At 47.3% G+C, this 16,934-nt stretch overlaps 1 non-coding gene across 1 annotated transcript; it reads right to left on the bottom strand.

The window, feature by feature from the left end:
• Window positions 1-6,716: 6,716 nt before the first annotated feature.
• Window positions 6,717-6,930, bottom strand: LOC127215240 (small nucleolar RNA U3). Its single transcript, XR_007833927.1, has one exon. It is a non-coding gene; the product is annotated as a small nucleolar RNA U3 (small nucleolar RNA).
• Window positions 6,931-16,934: the final 10,004 nt, after the last annotated feature.

Raw genomic sequence — 16,934 nt, 5'->3', positions numbered from 1 at the left:
TATCTATCTATCTATTTACCTATCAATCAATTTATTTGAGGCAGAGTCTCATTGTGTAGCCCTGACTAGCCTGGAACTCACTAAATAGACCAGTCAGGCTTGAATCCACAGAGATGAGATCCATCTGCCTCTGGGTGCCGCCACATCAGGCCCAGGGCAAACAGTTGGTGGTATTTGTCAGGAACACACAGTCTCGGTACTAGGGAGACATACAGGGGAATTGCTGATAGCTCCAAGCCACTTTGGTTCTATAGTGAGTTCTAGGTGAGCATGGGCTACAGAGAGACCCTGTGTTAATAATAACAATAATGACAAAGATATGTCATATGTACATAACTAAATAATCAAACAGGCCACATTCCTGACCATCATGGTTCACATATTTTTATTTTATTTTTCTTAGAGACAGGATTTCTCTGTGTAACAGCCCTGGCCGTCCTGGAACTCAATTCATAGACCAGGCTGGCCTGGAACTCACAGAGATCCACCTGCCTCTGCCTCCTGGGTCAGTACCCAGGATTAAAGGTGTATACCACCACTGCCCAGCTGGCTCACACTTTTTGATTTTTGTTGTTGTTGCTGCTGCTGCTGTTGTTTTTCTAGACAGGGTTTCTCTGTGTAGCTCTGTCTGTCCCGGACCTCCTCTACTCCTCTGTAGCCAGAGCTGACAGCCTGAGTTTGATTTCTGGGATGCATGACCCGAAAACAGAGTACTGACTCCTGCAAGTTGACCTATGACCTCCACACCTGTGCTGTGGTATACGTGGTATACGCCCCCCCCCCAAACAAATACTAAAGTGTAATGAAAATTAAGAAAAAGCAAGGTGGACAGGCTTTCTGAGACACAACACTTAAGGCTGACCTTTGGCTTCGCATGCAGTGTAGACACACACACAGAGCTGGGGATGTGTTTCAGTTGGCAGATGCTTGCCTGGTTCAATCCCCAGCACTGCATAACCCTGCAGTGCTGGAACACATTGGTAATCCCAGAATTCCTGGAAACAGGAGGGTCTTAAGTTCAAGGTCAGCCTCAATTACATAGCTATGTGAGGCCGGGTTTCAAAATAATAAATAAATGGTTAAAAAAAAAAAACCCAAAATTTTATGCTTAAAAAATTAATCATATTTTTAATTAACTTATATTTCTGCTCAGCCAGCTTTAGAGCCGTATCATCTTCTCTCGTGTGTGTGTGTGTGTGTGTGTGTGTGTGTGTGTGTGTGTGTGTTTTAAGAACGTAGATTCAGGGGGGTGGAGAGAAAGAGTGTGTGCTCTTGTAGAAGACCCAAACTCAGATCCCAGCCCTTCACAGTACCTATGACTCCAGTTCCAGGGACTCTGACGCCCTCTTATGGCACCCTCGGGCACCAGCACTCACTAGCACATAACCCACCACACACACACACTCATAATTCAAACTTTGAAAATAGATTTAAGGACGCAGATTAGCTTAGGCTACCTCCAATACTGGAAAGTGTATTTTAAGGCCACACGAGGTCAGATTAGCAGGATTAGATGGATGGGAGTGAGCAGCTTCCCCGCACGTTTACAAACTGGGTTTCTGTACTCCCCTGGACTGCCACAGCCTGCATACGCCTCACCATGAGGGTGTGTTAACATCCCTCGCTGTCTCTGTGAGCCAACCACCCCATCTACTCGTGCCTTCTGCTTACTCATAAGTTCAGCTTACTCATAATCTCCTTTTAGCCAAGGTTCAACCTCCCCTCCCCACAGGCAGCACCCTGACTCTTATATGTTCTAGTCCAAATTCTTGTTGGAGAAAAAAAAAAGAATCTGACTAGGTCTGAGTCAGTTTTAAAACTTAACTGAGCATCAAAATGTCCTGTTGATTTTAAGCCACCAATTCAGGCCGTCCCAGGATTGTTATTTAGTATTCTTGGGTAAGGCCTGAAAATTTGCATTTTTGACATAATCCCAGCTAATGTTGAATACAATGCTCTGGGAACCACCCTTGTAAACCACTGGCCTGGTTAATCATCTTTTTATCTGTTTAGACAGACAACTAGGGCAAGCTACCTCATGTTAGTTACCAATGCCATTCATCTGAGCTCTCAGGCTCACGGCTGGAGATTTTCAACCCCCCCTTTAATCTATTCTGTGTATTTATTACTAAAAATTAAGATCGCCTTAATTACAAATTTCTTGTGAGCTACAAAATGCAAAGATCTACTCCAATTACTGCCTTCTAACCAGACAAGCCCAGATTTTAGTTACATTCTTTCAAGTTACTGCATGTAATCTCAAATTCAAGGCTTCTAAAGCTCTCACAATACCTATTCTAGCATTCTCAGAAGGATTACACCCACGATGCAGGCAGAAATGGCCCACTATTTTCCTGGTACTCATCTCCACCAAGACTTCTTTTTTGTTTGTTTGGGTCTGTCTGTTTGTTTTTGGAGACATGGTTTCTCTGCTAGTTCTGGGGCTGTTACACAGAGAAACCCAGAACTAGCTCTGTAGACCAGGCCGGCTTTGAACTCAGAGAGATCCACCAGCCTCTGCCTCCTGAGTGCTGGGATTAAAGGTGCGCGCCGCCGCCGCCGCCACCCAGCCCACTGAGACTTCTTAGTTTTTCTTCTGTCCGAGTAAACATTTTCATCTTTGCTATAGGGTCCCTCTGCATCGGCAGTAATGCCCGGACTCTTGTCTTGGGGAAGGCACATTGAGCCTCCCTGAGATTCCACTTCCTTCTGCTCTCACCCCCATGGCGACGCCCTGGTTGAGTGGAAAACAGCTTCTTTGGTCCTAGGGTAAGGTCAGCTTTCTTACATCCTTTGCTAACATTTCTGGCTTCTGAACTGCCAGACGCCTCTTGTTCTCAGTTTACTGGAGGGGTTTCCGGGGCACACGTGAGTCAAACTTCTCCAATGGCTCCATGGCGATGGGGAGAAGCCTCAAAACGAGCTCCAAATAACAATGCTTAATCCTAGGAAAGACGGAAGTCCAAACTCCACTAGCAGACGCGAAATGAGCCCTTTTTTCTTATATTGGCCTCATCATCTGTGTAGTCCCCAAGCCTTACTGTTTGAGTACATATGTCTCTGACACATCTTTTCTAGTCCTTGGTCACTGACTCTTTGCCCAGAGTCCTCTGACCTCCCCGTACCTGACTATATTGGGGGTGGCTTCCTGTTCTGAATTGCCAGTGTCTCCTCCACTGGCAGCCCTCATGCTTTATGGCTTACGGAATACAAATAAACTTTATTTGACTTTTAGAATATTCATTTTTGATTTATAGTTATGTGTGTTGCCTGAGTGAGTTTATGTATACCTTGAGCTAGAGCCGCAGGTGGCCACCGGATATGACTGGTGGTGCTCCTACCCACTGAGCTCTCTCTTAGTCTTTAAAAGCTGTGTGTATATGTGTGTGACGTGTGGGGGGGGAGGGGCACAAATGCCACAGCTTGTGTGTAGAGGCCAGGGGGCAATCCCGTGGAGTCAGCTCTTCCCTTCGCGTCACTCCAGGAATGAACTCGGTTAGCTAGACTTGCAATGGTAAGCGTCTACACCCGCTGAGCCGCTGCTGTGGAAGAGTAGCTCAACCATTTAAACTAATCATTACTTATGGTGCAGGATAATTGCTAAAGTATGTAAAGATGTCCATGCTGCACTCGTTTAACTCTGTGTTTCTGTTTTCACCTTGCCTGACTAAGGCACCCCGACTGGTTTAGTAAAATGCTGAACAGCCAATGGCTAGGCAGAGGAGGGTTAGGGTCGGCTAGCGGGCAGCAGAGATAAAGGGGAGTCCGGCTAGCCAGCCAGACACAGAGGAAGCAGGGTGGGCAGTATGTAGAGGAAGTAAATGAGCCTCGGGGCGACACATAGATTAATAGAAATGGGTTAATTAAACTTTGAAAAGCTGTCTAGAAACAAGTCTAAGCTAATACTGAACATTCATAATTAATAAATCTGTGTGCCGTGATTTGGTGGTCCAAGAAAGCCTGCTACAGGCCATGTTCCTTAGTAGTTTACTTTTTAAAACAAAGGTTTGTTATTATTATTATTTTTTTTTTGAGACAGAGTGCCCCCTCCCACTTAGATTTCTCTGCCAATGTAGCAAGTCAGACCAAGCTAAATAGTAAAAGTGAAACAACAGGTTCATTTGAGCAAAGCAACTCCCTGGCGGGTTCTCCAGTCCCAGAAATCAAGGCTGGAGAAGCCACACCCACAGATAAAACAGGGAGACTTTTATAGGTTGTAGGCAAGGGGTGATGATGTGTCAGCCATAAGCTGGGTTCGTGCCCAAGTATGGTCAAAGTCTCTCCAGGCAGAGACTTGGGCGGCAGCTTCAGGGGAGGAATTAGGGACTGGGCTTTGTTCAGAGACTGAGTGGGCGGGGTTTAGAGAGAGACAGGAACGGGGCTTCCCAGACCATGCAGGGGTGAGCTGAAGGTTCCAACTGAACAGTCCCTTTCAATTGTCAGCTTAATATACTTTAGGATCATAGAGGGACTGTGGACATTGGTTGCCCAGTGGATACGTCCTTGGAGGATTGTCTCGGTTATTTCGTTTATGTGGGAAGGCCCACCTTTGGGCAGTACCATTCCTAGGCAGTGGGGGGCACCTCAGAACACGTGTGCATGCATTCCCTCCCTATGAAGGGAGCAGGCAAAAGCACCTTGGCCAAAGTGCTGCCATTTTGACTCCAGACTCTATTTTACCTGTACAGTAAAGTAAGTTCAGGTTTCCAAACCTTAGGGGAGCTGAGAACTTTCCAATGGCTGACCAACCTCCTTAAACCACAGAAGTAGTCATTATGCATTTTTACTTCTCTGGAAATAGTATGATTGTTCCTAACAACAGAAGAAACAAATGAATCTGACTGGTTGGACTAAATAAAGGCTTACATTCTATGTCGACAATGATGGAACACACAAGGAAAGTCCCTAATTTCTGATTCCTGATTGGTGAAAATTGTAACTTGGCAACAAATATGATTTTTGTGCTTATAAACGCTGCTTCTGCCCCTGCTCAAGGCTGCCAGGAAAAAGCCTCCTAAGTCCTTGTCCTGCAGCCCGTATTGATCGGTGGGTGACCTGATTATGTGGAGACCATTAAAATCTTGGGAGCCCGTTGTGTTTTCTCTCTTCTTTCTCATAGGGCACAGTGGCCTCCACCTCCTTCCCGAGTGCTAGGATTACAGGCATGTGCCACATTGGCCAGCTTATGAAATGCTGAAAATCAAGTTTAGGGTTTTGAGCATGCCAACCACTCTACCAGAACTATTTTCCCAGCCCCTGTAAGCAGCCTGAGGTATATTCTCTGGTAGATATATATGTGCCTGGTCTTATCTACTTCTTTTCCTAATTTTATTTTTAATGCATTGGTATTTTGCCTGCATGTATATGTGTGTGAGGCCGTCAGATCTTGGAGTTGGGCAGTTGTGATCTGCCATGTGGGTGCTGGGAATTGAACCTGGGTCCTTTGGGAGAACAGCCAGTGCTCCTACCCACTGAGCCATTTCTCTACCCCTAAAGAACAGTTAAGGGAGGGAGGGTCTCATCTCATGTACATGTGGCCCATTTACACAGCCGAGGATGACCTCTCCCCAACCCTCTCTCTTTTCTTCTTTTTTCCTCTCCCCCTTTGGTTTTTTGAGACAGGGTTTCTCTGTGGCTTGTGGATTTGGGAGCTGGCGTGGAACTCAGAGGTCGGACTGCCTCTGCCTCCCGAGTGCTGGGATTAAAGGGTTATATATATAATCACCTGCTTCCTCCAGAGATCATAGACATGCACTACTGCACCCTGTTTATATATTGCTAGGGATGAACCCAGGGCTCCTATGATCTTTTAATTTTTTTTTTTCATTTTTTTGAACAGTATCTCACATTGTGCAGCCTAGGCTGGTCTACAATTTCCTATGTAAATCAGTGTAGCCTAGAGATCCTTTCGCACGCCCCTTCTTCCCAAACGCTGGGACTAAAGGCTGATGCCACTATACCCAGCTATTTTTGTGCTGATGTGTGTTGGACAGACCATAATGTAGGCAAAAACATCGATACACATAGAAATAGTCACATGAACATAACTATGTTGCATTTTCACAACTGTTTTGTTGTACATGGTGGCTGGCAAATGGTTTTGGTAGATGATCTAATAGAGAATTTCAACTCGGTGCTTAGACCAGGGCATCAGTACCTGGGAACTTGGCAGAAACGCGCGCCATTTGTGATCTGGAGAAGCCTTCCAACTCACTGTGATGCAGCTGAAATGTCTTACATATCCAGCACTTAGTCATTCCGCCCTACTGGCGTCGAACCAGGAGAATGCTCTACTGAGTTACATCCCCAGCCTTGCATTTTTAATTTGTTTTCTCATTCAAGTGAGAGGCAGGTTTAAAGTAAAAACAAGACTGTTATGTAAGTGAAAGTCGTTCACTTCTAAAAGAAAACTTTAAACCTCAATGGTGTTTGCTGGGAAATGTAGTTTTTAAGGAGCAAGGAGCACACCACACCCTCAAGTCACCTGTCGCCCCCGCGTGGTAGGTAGTCTACAAACCCTCGCATAGGGACGCCTTCAGAGCGCTGCGTTCCCTTACTTATGTATCAGCCGCCATAATCTTGCCCACCAACTATTAGATCAACACAACGAAAACTGTGATCTAAAAGCTTTTATAACTTCTGCACCAAATGTATACCGACACAGAAAGTTAGCTGCTGAAAAAGCAATCTACCGTTAAACCAAAGATTAAAAAGAAACCACTCAGACTGCATCCTCCCCCTCTTCCTCTCCCGAGGGAGAGAAGAACGATCATCAATGGCAAATAGCAGTTGCAAGAAGCAACACTAAGAGCCGGCTTCACGCTCAGGGGAGGACACTGCGTCTCCTCCTCGTGGTTTCGGGTGCTCTACACAGTCAGAGAAACTTCTCTAGTAACGAACTATAGAAATGATCCCTGAAAGTATAGTCTTAGCATCTGCCCCGCAACCGCTGCCGAGTCACAGCCCACGGCTCATTTCTAACTAATGGTGACAAGTGTCGTTACATTCACGTCCCCAACGCCGCTAACATTCTCTCCAAAGAAATAACACGCGCAGAAATGTTCACAGTGGTGTTTGCGTGTTACTTTGGAAAAAAAATCCTAAATATTATGAATTGTAAAGTAACTCCGATCTAACTTAATTAACATATCACCGATACCAGCCAGTCAGACGCTAGTGGCTCCAGGCGCCCAAACAAAACCACTTCCGGTCCAGTTTAAAGAGAAAGGGTGCGTGCGGCTTCTCGGGTTTTGTGTTTTGTTGTTCGAGACTGGTGTGGTGTGGTTCGGTGGCTTTTGCTGTGTCGCAGCGTGGGCTCATCACGCACACACCTGAGGCCGTGGAGCCAGCCTGGCCCTGAGTCTGCACTAATCGTCCTGCTTTATCCCCCTTAGTTGCTAAGGGTAACAGGTGCAGGCGAGCTTTGCAGGTAGCTGGAATTGCTTCCCCAGGCTTTGATTCGGAACGCCAGCCAGGTCGGAGGTGAAGGCAGATGGTCGCGCGCATCTCCAGCTACTTAACTGGGTTCAGGGCAGCCACGGTCTCCAAGGCGGGGTCGGGGGAGAGAAACCTAAATTCCCCCAAGCCCGGAAGCTCGGAGCGTGCCGCGCCTTCCCGTGGTCCTGCGCCGCAAGCCCGGCGCCGCCATCTTGCTTCCTGGCGAGGCGCGTGTGCGCCGCTGCCCGCAGAAGCCGGATGCGGGGCGCCGCTGCCCGCACCCAAGATGGCGCCCGCGGGTGGGCGTGGCCAGGGTGGCTTCCCCGAGCGTGCGGGCTATGGCGTCTGCTGCGGATCCCCGGTGGGAGGCCGAGGACGAGGACGGGGAGACGGAGGAGGAGGAGGCTGTAAGCGTGGGTGCAGGCAGGCCTGCCGCCCCGGGTGGGGAGGGGTCCGGGGCGCGGACGGCAGGGCGGAGGCCCGGCAGCCCTGTGGCTTTGCGACGCCGGGCGCGAGGACCCAGGGTGGCGTCTGCCCATTCTAGACGGAGCAGCCATGGTGTGGGCGGCCTGCGGGAGAGCTGCTGCACCAGGGCCCGACCCAGGGCCCGCGGCGGCGGCGGCGGCGGCGGCGTTACGGTGGCGTTTGCGGCGCTTCTGCCCCGTGCTCACTGGCCGTGCACCATGCTAACTTCTCTCTCTTTCTTTCTCCCGCCAGGAGCAGTTCGTTCTGGTAGAGTTGTCAGGAATTATTGACTCAGACTTCCTCTCCAAATGTGAGAATAAATGCAAGATTTTGGTGAGTCTGAGAATTTGCGGAGTGTTGTAGATTTTTTTTTTTTTTTTTTTTTTTTGTCCCCCTCTCTGGTCTCTTTTCTGTTTTCTCTCCCGTCTTTCAAGACAGGGTTTCTCTGTGTAGCCCAGGCTCTCCTGGAACTTGCTCTGTGGACCAGGCTGGCCTTGAACTAAGAAGTCGGCTTGCCTCTGCCTCCTGAGTGCTGGGATTAAAGGTGAACACCACCATTGCCGGGTTTTTCTTAAAACAAGAATGATGTGGTGCGCTTGTCCACAAAGATGAATCTGTTCATTCCGCCTTACAGAGCTTACGGATCATTCCAGAAGAATTAAGTAATGGGTGATCCTATAGGAGTAGAGAAAATGCCTGCTTCATTGCCTGAATGTGTGCTGGGGAGAAAGTAAAGAGCAAAATATAACATTTTGAATGGAACTTTTCAGGAGAGTTTTAGGACAGAAGCCTCATCAGCTGCTATACCTAATCGGATCGGAGCTGGCTTTCTAGTAGGCCTAGTCTCAGTCCTATCTAGTGGCCACAGTCAAGACTACTAGTCTGGACCCAGAGTCTGGCCTAAGTGTTGACATGCAGACAGCTTGCCAGGCATTACATGCTACACTCAGGGTCTGCTCATCACTATAGGCAGTGTCTTTGGTGTGTGTTCATTGCTCACACCTGTACCTCACACATCCCTCTACCAGCTTGAGCTGCCTAAAGCTGGGTAGTGGTAGCTCATGACTTTAACCCCAGCACTTAGGGGATAGAGGCAGCTAGAGCTCTATGATGAGTTTAAGGCCAGCCTGGTCTACAGAGTGAGTTCCACGAGAGAACTTGGGCTACACAGAGAAAACCTATCTTGAAAAAACCCACAAAACAAAGAAACAAACAAACAAAAAATCCAACCAATCGACCAAACAATAACAAAAAAGAAGACACAGATTAAGAGAAAAAGTTATTGTTATCAGAGTTTTAGGGCAAAATCCCTGGCTCCAAAAATTACAACTGGCTAGTTTCTGCCACCCATCCCAACATGACAGTAAGAGATGAGTTAATGTGGTCTACATAGCAAGTTCCAGGACAGGCCTACATAGAACCTGTTTTAAAACAAACACAACAACAACAAAAAACCCATCCAGGCATGTTGGTACACACCCTTAACCCACCTTTCACTCTAGAGAGAGTTCAGCTCTAAAGAGTGTTTACTCCTCTTCCAGAAGTCCCGGGTTCAGTTCCCAGCACCTCCATCAGGTGACTCACAACCACCTGTAATCGAATCCCAGGGCGTCCACCACCCTGGCCTCCGCAGGTCTATACATACACTCATTCGGGCACACACACACATAGTCCAAATAAGCCTTCAAAAAAGGGGAGGAAAACCAGATGTGGCACGTGCCTTTAGTGCCAGCACGTGAGAGGCAGAGGCAGGTGGACAGAGAAACCTTAAAAAAGAAAGTGTAATAATGGAGCACACAATAGGTTTCATGATGATCTTAAGCGTGCACATAATAAACTTGATCATATTCACCCTTCTCCCCTCTGCTTTCCTTTTCCCCAGTAGTTCTGGGCTTGTGTAATCCAGAATCCTCCATTCATAGCTAAGGCTGTCCTTGAACTCATGATTCTCCCCTCTGCTTTCCTTTTCCCCAGTAGTTCCGGGCTTGTGTAACCCAGAATCGCCTGCATTCATAGCTAAGGCTGTCCTTGAACTCAGGACTCTCCCACTTGTACCTCTTGAGTGCTGGGATTACAGCAGTGTGCCACCATACTGGGTCCTGCTCTCCCTCCCTCCTCTCTCCCTCCTCTCTCTCTGTCTCTCTCTCAGATTGTATTTATTGTACATACAGTGTTTTACCTGCATGTGTGCCTGCAGGCCAGAAGAGGGCACCAGACCTCATTACAGATGGCTGTGAACCACCATGTGGTTGCTGGGAATTGAACTCATGACCTCTGGAAGAGCAGCCAGTGCTCTCCATCTCCCCAGCCCCCTACCCCTGTCTTCTACATAACTAGACTGGTATCAAGCTCACAGATGGTCTGCCTTGTTGCTTTCCAGATGCTGCGATTAAAGACGTGCCCTACTTACTACACTTGGTCCAGGCTGTCCTGGAACTCAATCTGTAGACCAGACTGGCCTCGAACTCACAGAGATCCGCCTGCCTCTGCCTTCGAGTGCTGGGATTAAAGGTGTGCGCCACCACCGTTGGGCTCCAAGGGCGTTTTCTGACGATAGTATTTTATGTCCTTTAACCTGTTGTAGGGAATTGACACCGAGAAGCCCATCCTGCAAGTAGACAGCTACGTGTTTGCTGGGGAATATGAAGGTAGGAGAGTATCAGACAACAAGCTGCTTTTTCGTGTGGCTTCAGAGTATTTCTGCTTTCTTAATTGGCCTTCACATTTCCCTGCAGACACTCTTGGGACCTGTGTTATATTTGAGGAAGCTGTTGAACGTGGTAAGTGTTGCTATGCTAGACCAACTTTTTGTACAGATTATTTCAAACTTACTGTGTTGGTTTTTTTTGTTTTGTTTGTTTGTTTGCTTTATTGTTGCTTAATATCAGATGAGCTGTAGCTCAGGTTGGCTTTGAACTCACAATTCTCATGCCTCTTTAGTGCTGGGATTATAGCCTCTGTTCACCACTAAGCCTACCTTCAGATACACAATGTATAGTTTTTTAGATTAAAGCATGTGGGGAACCTTGGCGGGTTGCATGGTGGGCGAGGCTGACCGAGGCAGAGGGACAAACACGCCGGGCAGACAGAGTTTAAGTGAAAGTTCTATTAGGAAGGGGAGGGAGGAGAACAGAGACAGAGAGACGAGACGGGAGAAGTCCTGTCTTCCCCAAGGGAAATGGGAAAGACAGCGTAAGTGGGCGGGGTCTTCTTTTAAAGGGTCCTTTGCACCTGCGTGCAGACTATGCAACCATGGACCCCTGGGCTGACCAGGGTACTGCCTGAGTGCGTTCTGCCAGATGACAGAGGCAGGCCAGCATAATGCCTGAGTCCATATAATAGGGGGCTGGAGATGACAGCAGATAAAACCATGTACTATTCCTGTAGAGAACCTGAGTTCAGCTCCCAGTACCCATGTTGGGTGGCTCACAAGTGCCTGTAATACCAGTTCTCGGGGTTGGCCTTGGAGGGCACATTCCCACGTAGAGACAGATACATAAAAAAAATTCTTTTAAAGAGACATATGTGTAATAAATATTAAAATTGAGTATCTCAGGCGTTGGGGATTGAACTATAGCTTTGCATATGCTAAGGAGCCATGGCTGACCTCAGACTTGTGATGTTCCTGTCTCAGCATTCTGAGGGCATTGCTATACAACCGTGACTATCTTAATGTTCATAACTGCACTGAATACATCCCTATAAAACTGCCACCATATGTTTTTAATGTGCGTCTTTGTGTGTATAGGTAAAGATGTCTCCAAACTTCATATCTAGAAGTAGATTGATGAGCTAGGGAAAGAAATAGATTTAGTGAGAGACTGGGGTTGTAGCTCTCCTCAGGAACATTCACCTACCATGTGTGAGGCCTTAGCCACATTTATCCATTCCTGAAAAATAAACATAAAAGGAGAGGTGGAGGAGAATAAAAATGGAATGGAATGTGTGCTATCTTCAACTAAAAGGTCAGCTTGAACCATGTGAAAGTCTAAGTTTGAATATTAGCAATAGTTGGGCTTCATATGGTTCCAATGGATAGATGCCATTGTGTTCCCTCTTGACATGTAGCGAGCGCTCACACCTGACAGCAGTGTGCAGATGTTTCTGGGGCTTCCCATCTTTGCCCCAGAGTCTCGTTATTTATCTGCCTGGGTCTACAGTCTGAAATGTTGTAGTTCAAGGCAGCAATCTGAGCAGGTTTTTTTTGTTTTTTTTTTTCCCCGCAGGTTTTTCTAATTGGGAGCATCCCCGCTCAAGTCTAGCTTCGAGTAGGGCATTTGATTCTGGTCCTTCATTTGGGCAATGGAATTGTAGACTTACTGCCCTGAACTGCTGACCCCATTTCCCGTGCTAGGCCTTGAGTCTACCCTGCTGTTGCTTTAATCTGTCTGTTTTCATGTTTCTGCCCTTGCAGCTGTTTGTGTCTGAGTCTGTTGTTCCTTGGAGTGACAGTGCCATCTGTCCTATCTTTGCGTGTGGGACAGCGGTGATAAGTTACGATGTGACCTTGCTGTGCTGTCTCCATGGGAAGTACTGAGTGCTTCATGCGATGGCATGGAGCGGCATAATAAGCTCGCTCACTTTGTGTCCTAGTGGATCCGGAAGGCAGCGATAAAGCAGTGTTGAAGTATAAGTGCCACACGATGAAGAGGCTCAGCATGACGAGGACTCTCCTGACAGAAAAGAAGGAAGGCGAGGAGCACATAGGTTTGTTCACGCCATTCTTTGACGATGGGTGCTCCTGGGCTGGGAATGTAGCCAAGTGGTCGAGAGCATTTGCCTAGCGTTTGTGAGGCCCTTGAATCAATGCCATCAATGCCTAGTACTAGCCAGATGTGGTGGCATATGCTTGTAATCCCAGTGCTTTGGAGGATGGGGGAACGCAGCCGAAGACCAGGAGTTCAAGGCCAGGTTCACCTACATGGCAAATGCAAGGGAGATCGTGCTCAAACACTCTGTCACAAAACAAAAGTCCTGAGTGTCTCTCTCTCTCTGTCTCTCTCTCTCTCTCTCTCTCACACACACACACACACACACACACACACACACACACGAACGTAGGTTTAGCAGTGGGTGATACGTTGCTGTCTGATATTTCTTGGACAGTATAGAGATAACTGCGTTAAACTTGAGCACTACCCCGGTGTGGGGCTCTTAGTACAGTCCCAGGACTTGGGAGGCCAGGCCAGGCTCAGAGTTCTCCTTTTGCTTTCATTCCACAGACTCCCATTGCCTCCTGATGTCCGCCCTGCCCCGTTTATGCCTCCCTCACCATCCCCTTTCTACAAACATATTTAAGTTTGGATTCCACATAGGTACAATACCTCTCTTTCTCATTTGGCCTATTTGTTTAACAGCGAGTTCTAATTACATCCATTTTTCTATATATGTCAATTTAATTCTTATTTATAGCTAAATAAAATTACATTGTGGCTGGGTGTTGGTGGCACACACCTTTGATCCAAGCACTTGGGAGGCAGAAGCAGGTGGATCTCTGTGAGTTCGGGGCCAGCTTGGTCTACAGAGCGAGTTCCAGGACAGGCTCCTGGAAAAAACAAACAAAAAAACAAAAACAAAAAAAAAAAAAACAAAAGAGGTGATAAAATTATGTTGTATATGTACATGTATACCACTTTAAAGACTGTAAGATAAGGCTGTAAGGGTGAAATTTCTGGTCGTCCTGTTACCACCTCCTTCGTGCTGGAGTTACAGGCATGCACTGACTCTCCCTTTCTCGGTGCTGGGTGATGGCTCAGCACCCTGCAGTGGCCTGGGGAGGTGGACACAGGAGGACAGTGGTCAGTCAGTCTAGCTGAACCAGTGAGAGACCCTTTCTCAGAAAATCAGGTGCAGAGTGATTAAGGAAGACATCCATGTGTACTTTTTTCCTCTAGACATACATGTGATATCTATGTATCCATGCACATACTCCACATATAAAGAAATTAAAGTTTAAAATTTTAAAAATTGTTATTGACAGCTGGGGGTTGTGCAAATAAGGATATCAGAGGACAGCTCTGGGGATCAGTAAAGTCACCCGTGTAGGGTGTGACATTCAAATTTACATCAAGCTTCCATGGCAAGTGCATTTACCTGCTGAGCTGTCTTAAACATCCCCAAAATATTAAATAAATAGATAAATAAATATATAGGCCTGGGATAATGGCTCTTGGCTCTAATCCCAGCACTCAGGAGATAGATGCAGACAGATCTTTTTGAGTTTGGGGCCACATAGTGAGATCCTGTCTCAAATGAAGGTGACATAAAATAAAATAATTTTAGAGGTGCTTGGCCTGAAGTAAAGACAATTCAGAATGATCTTGAGGCCCACAAAGCTATGTCTCCTCTACATCTGTTTATCCTGTGGATGGATCTTTAGCATGGTTCTGTGTCTTGGTGGCCCTCTCGCCTTACTGATTTCTGTAGCGGCTGTACAAGTTTATACCCCAGCAGCCCCGCGTAACCACCCTTGGTCTGTGATCCATTTGTTGTCAGTTAAGGAAAAAAGTACTTAACCGAGGTTTCTGTTTCTTACCTCCTGCCCAATTAGATGGTGTAGAGTGGCTGCAGATGAAGGATAACGATTTCTCCTATAGACCCAACATGATTTGCAGCTTTCTGCATGAAAATGAGGATGAAGCTGTAGCATCAGCCCCCGAGAAACCCGTGGAGTTGGAAGACGGAGAGACACAAATGAAAGGCAGCGCAGAGCAGACACACGAGCAGGAGGGAGCGGGGCCCCAGGAGGCAGGGGACCCCGGCCCTGGAGACAGCCCCGCAGAGATGGGAAGTTCTGCTTTCATGGGAATTCAAGATGGAGACGTTCCTCAAAACAGCCAGTCATGAACTTAAAAAAAGGGTCTTGTCTACAACTAGAGCTGTGCAGCTTACAGCTGGCTCACCAACAGTTGTTACTGTTGACAGTGTGGGTACTTTCAGTTACAATACAATTTAGTGGCTTCGTGGTGGTGGTGCACGCCTTTAATCCTGGCCCTAGGGAGGCAGAAGCGGGCAGATCTTCGTGAGATCAGCCTGGTCTACAGATAGAGAGTTCCAGAACAGACTCCAAAAACACAGAGAAACCCTGTCTTGGAAAACAAAACAAGCAAACAAAAAATACAGTTTAGTATACTAGACTCATGCAGGAAGGATCAGACAGGGTACTGGCTGCTCTCCCAGAGGACCTGGATGTGATTCCCAGCGCATACACGGCGGCTCACAGTCTCCTGTGGCTTCAGTTCCGGGAGATCTGATGCCTGCTTCTGGCCTCCTGCCTGTCTGTGGGTTCTGAGACTCAGACTCAGGCTAGTGCAGCCTGCTGGGTCATCTCCCAGCCCCCTGTCTACCTACATACAGCCCCCATTTAAAAGTATTCATTTTTGTGTCTGTGTGAGTGTGTAGTGTGTTCACCACAATCTGACCTGGCCCGGAGGAGGCAATTTGTGTTTCTTAGAAATGGAGTTAGGGATGGTCATGAGCCATGTGGGTGCTGGGAATTGAAGCCAAGTTGTCTCCAAGAGCTAGGGAGGTCTTACTGCTGACTCGCCTCTTTAGGTTTATTGTAGGCAGTGGTGGTGGTGGCACACGGCTTTGATCCCAGCACTCGGGAGGCAGAGGCAGGTGGATCTCTGTGAGTTTGAGGCCAGTGTGGTCTACAGAGGGAGTTCCTGAACAGCCTCCAAAACCACAGAGAAACCCTGTCTTCAGGGGAGAAGAAGAAAAAAAAAAAAAGATTATGTATGCAGTATTCTGTCTGCATGTATCCCCGCAGGCCTGAAGAGGGCACCAGATCTCATTGTAGTTGGTTGTGAGCCACCATGTGGTTGCCGGGAATTGAACTCAGGACCTCTTAAAGAGCAGCCAGTGCTCTTAACCGCTGAGCCATCTCTACAGCCCTTTTGTTTTCTGAGACAAAGTTTACTCTGTAACCCAGACTAGCCCTACATTCTCCAGCCTTCTAATTGTAGCAAGGGTCCTTGTATCTGGAAGTCATCTTGCACATAGAAGCTAGGAAAGGCAGAAGCAACAAGACAGTAGATTGAATTGTGAGAAACAGCGCTGCCCTGGGCTGCTGTGAGTTAGAGGGTCAGCAAAATTACTTCTGGACAAAGACCCTGAGCAGGCTTTCACTTTGGTTTCAGATTGGGTCTCAGGATGTCATCTTGGCTGGCACTTGCTAAGTAAACTAGGCAGGCATCAATCCAACAGTGATCTGCCTGCTTCTATCTCCTAGTTACCACCATGCCCGTCTGATGTTGACTTTTCATTTCAAGAAAACAAGGGAATACCAAGTGTGATAGCAATAGTATCATTAACAAAAAACAAACAAAAAAAAAAAGGCCCCTTGCCCAGAGGTGTAACTCAGTGTCGAGTGATTGATTACCTAGCATTTGTGAGTCTCTGGGTTTGATGCTTAGCAAACCAAAAACATATCTGGATGAGGAAGATGGGCAGGAATTATAAATGCCTGTTAAACAACACGGTCTGGCTGGGTGGTGGTGCACACTTTTAATCCCTGCACTTAGAAGGCAAGTGGTCTCTGAGGGTTTGAGGGCAGCCTGGTCTACAAAATAGGTTCCAGAACAGCCAGGTGCCACACAGAGAAACCCTGTCGCAAAACAAGACTGATGGGAGGCTGAAGCAGGATTGCTGCAAGTTTGAGACCAGGCAGGGTTACAATGTGAGATCCTGTCCCCTAAAAACCCAAAACATTTCTCCCAAGACTAGAAGCTGTAAAATACTACCAACTCTGTCATTTGGTTTTGTTTTTTAAAAAGCTAGTTATGCCACTGGAGGGAAACTGAGCTGTTTAGTCTTGCTTCCCTCAGGACTTCACTTTTTACGGCAGACACATGGAGTTTCTGTCACAGATCAGTTCCCTGGAGGACACCTGTGAGGGTCCTCCATCTTAATCCACCTCTGATACTGTGAACCGGAACCTGTCAGATCTTACACGGCTCAGTCCCGTGGGGTTGTCCCATCGTCCCATCTCTACATGCTAATCTCACGCAGTGAGTTCCCAAAGTCACCCA

The sequence above is a fragment of the Phodopus roborovskii genome, unplaced genomic scaffold (genome assembly GCF_943737965.1).
Source record: "Phodopus roborovskii unplaced genomic scaffold, PHOROB, whole genome shotgun sequence".
NCBI classification, from domain to species: domain Eukaryota; kingdom Metazoa; phylum Chordata; class Mammalia; order Rodentia; family Cricetidae; genus Phodopus; species Phodopus roborovskii.
This window is presented reverse-complemented; position numbering and strand designations above follow the sequence as displayed.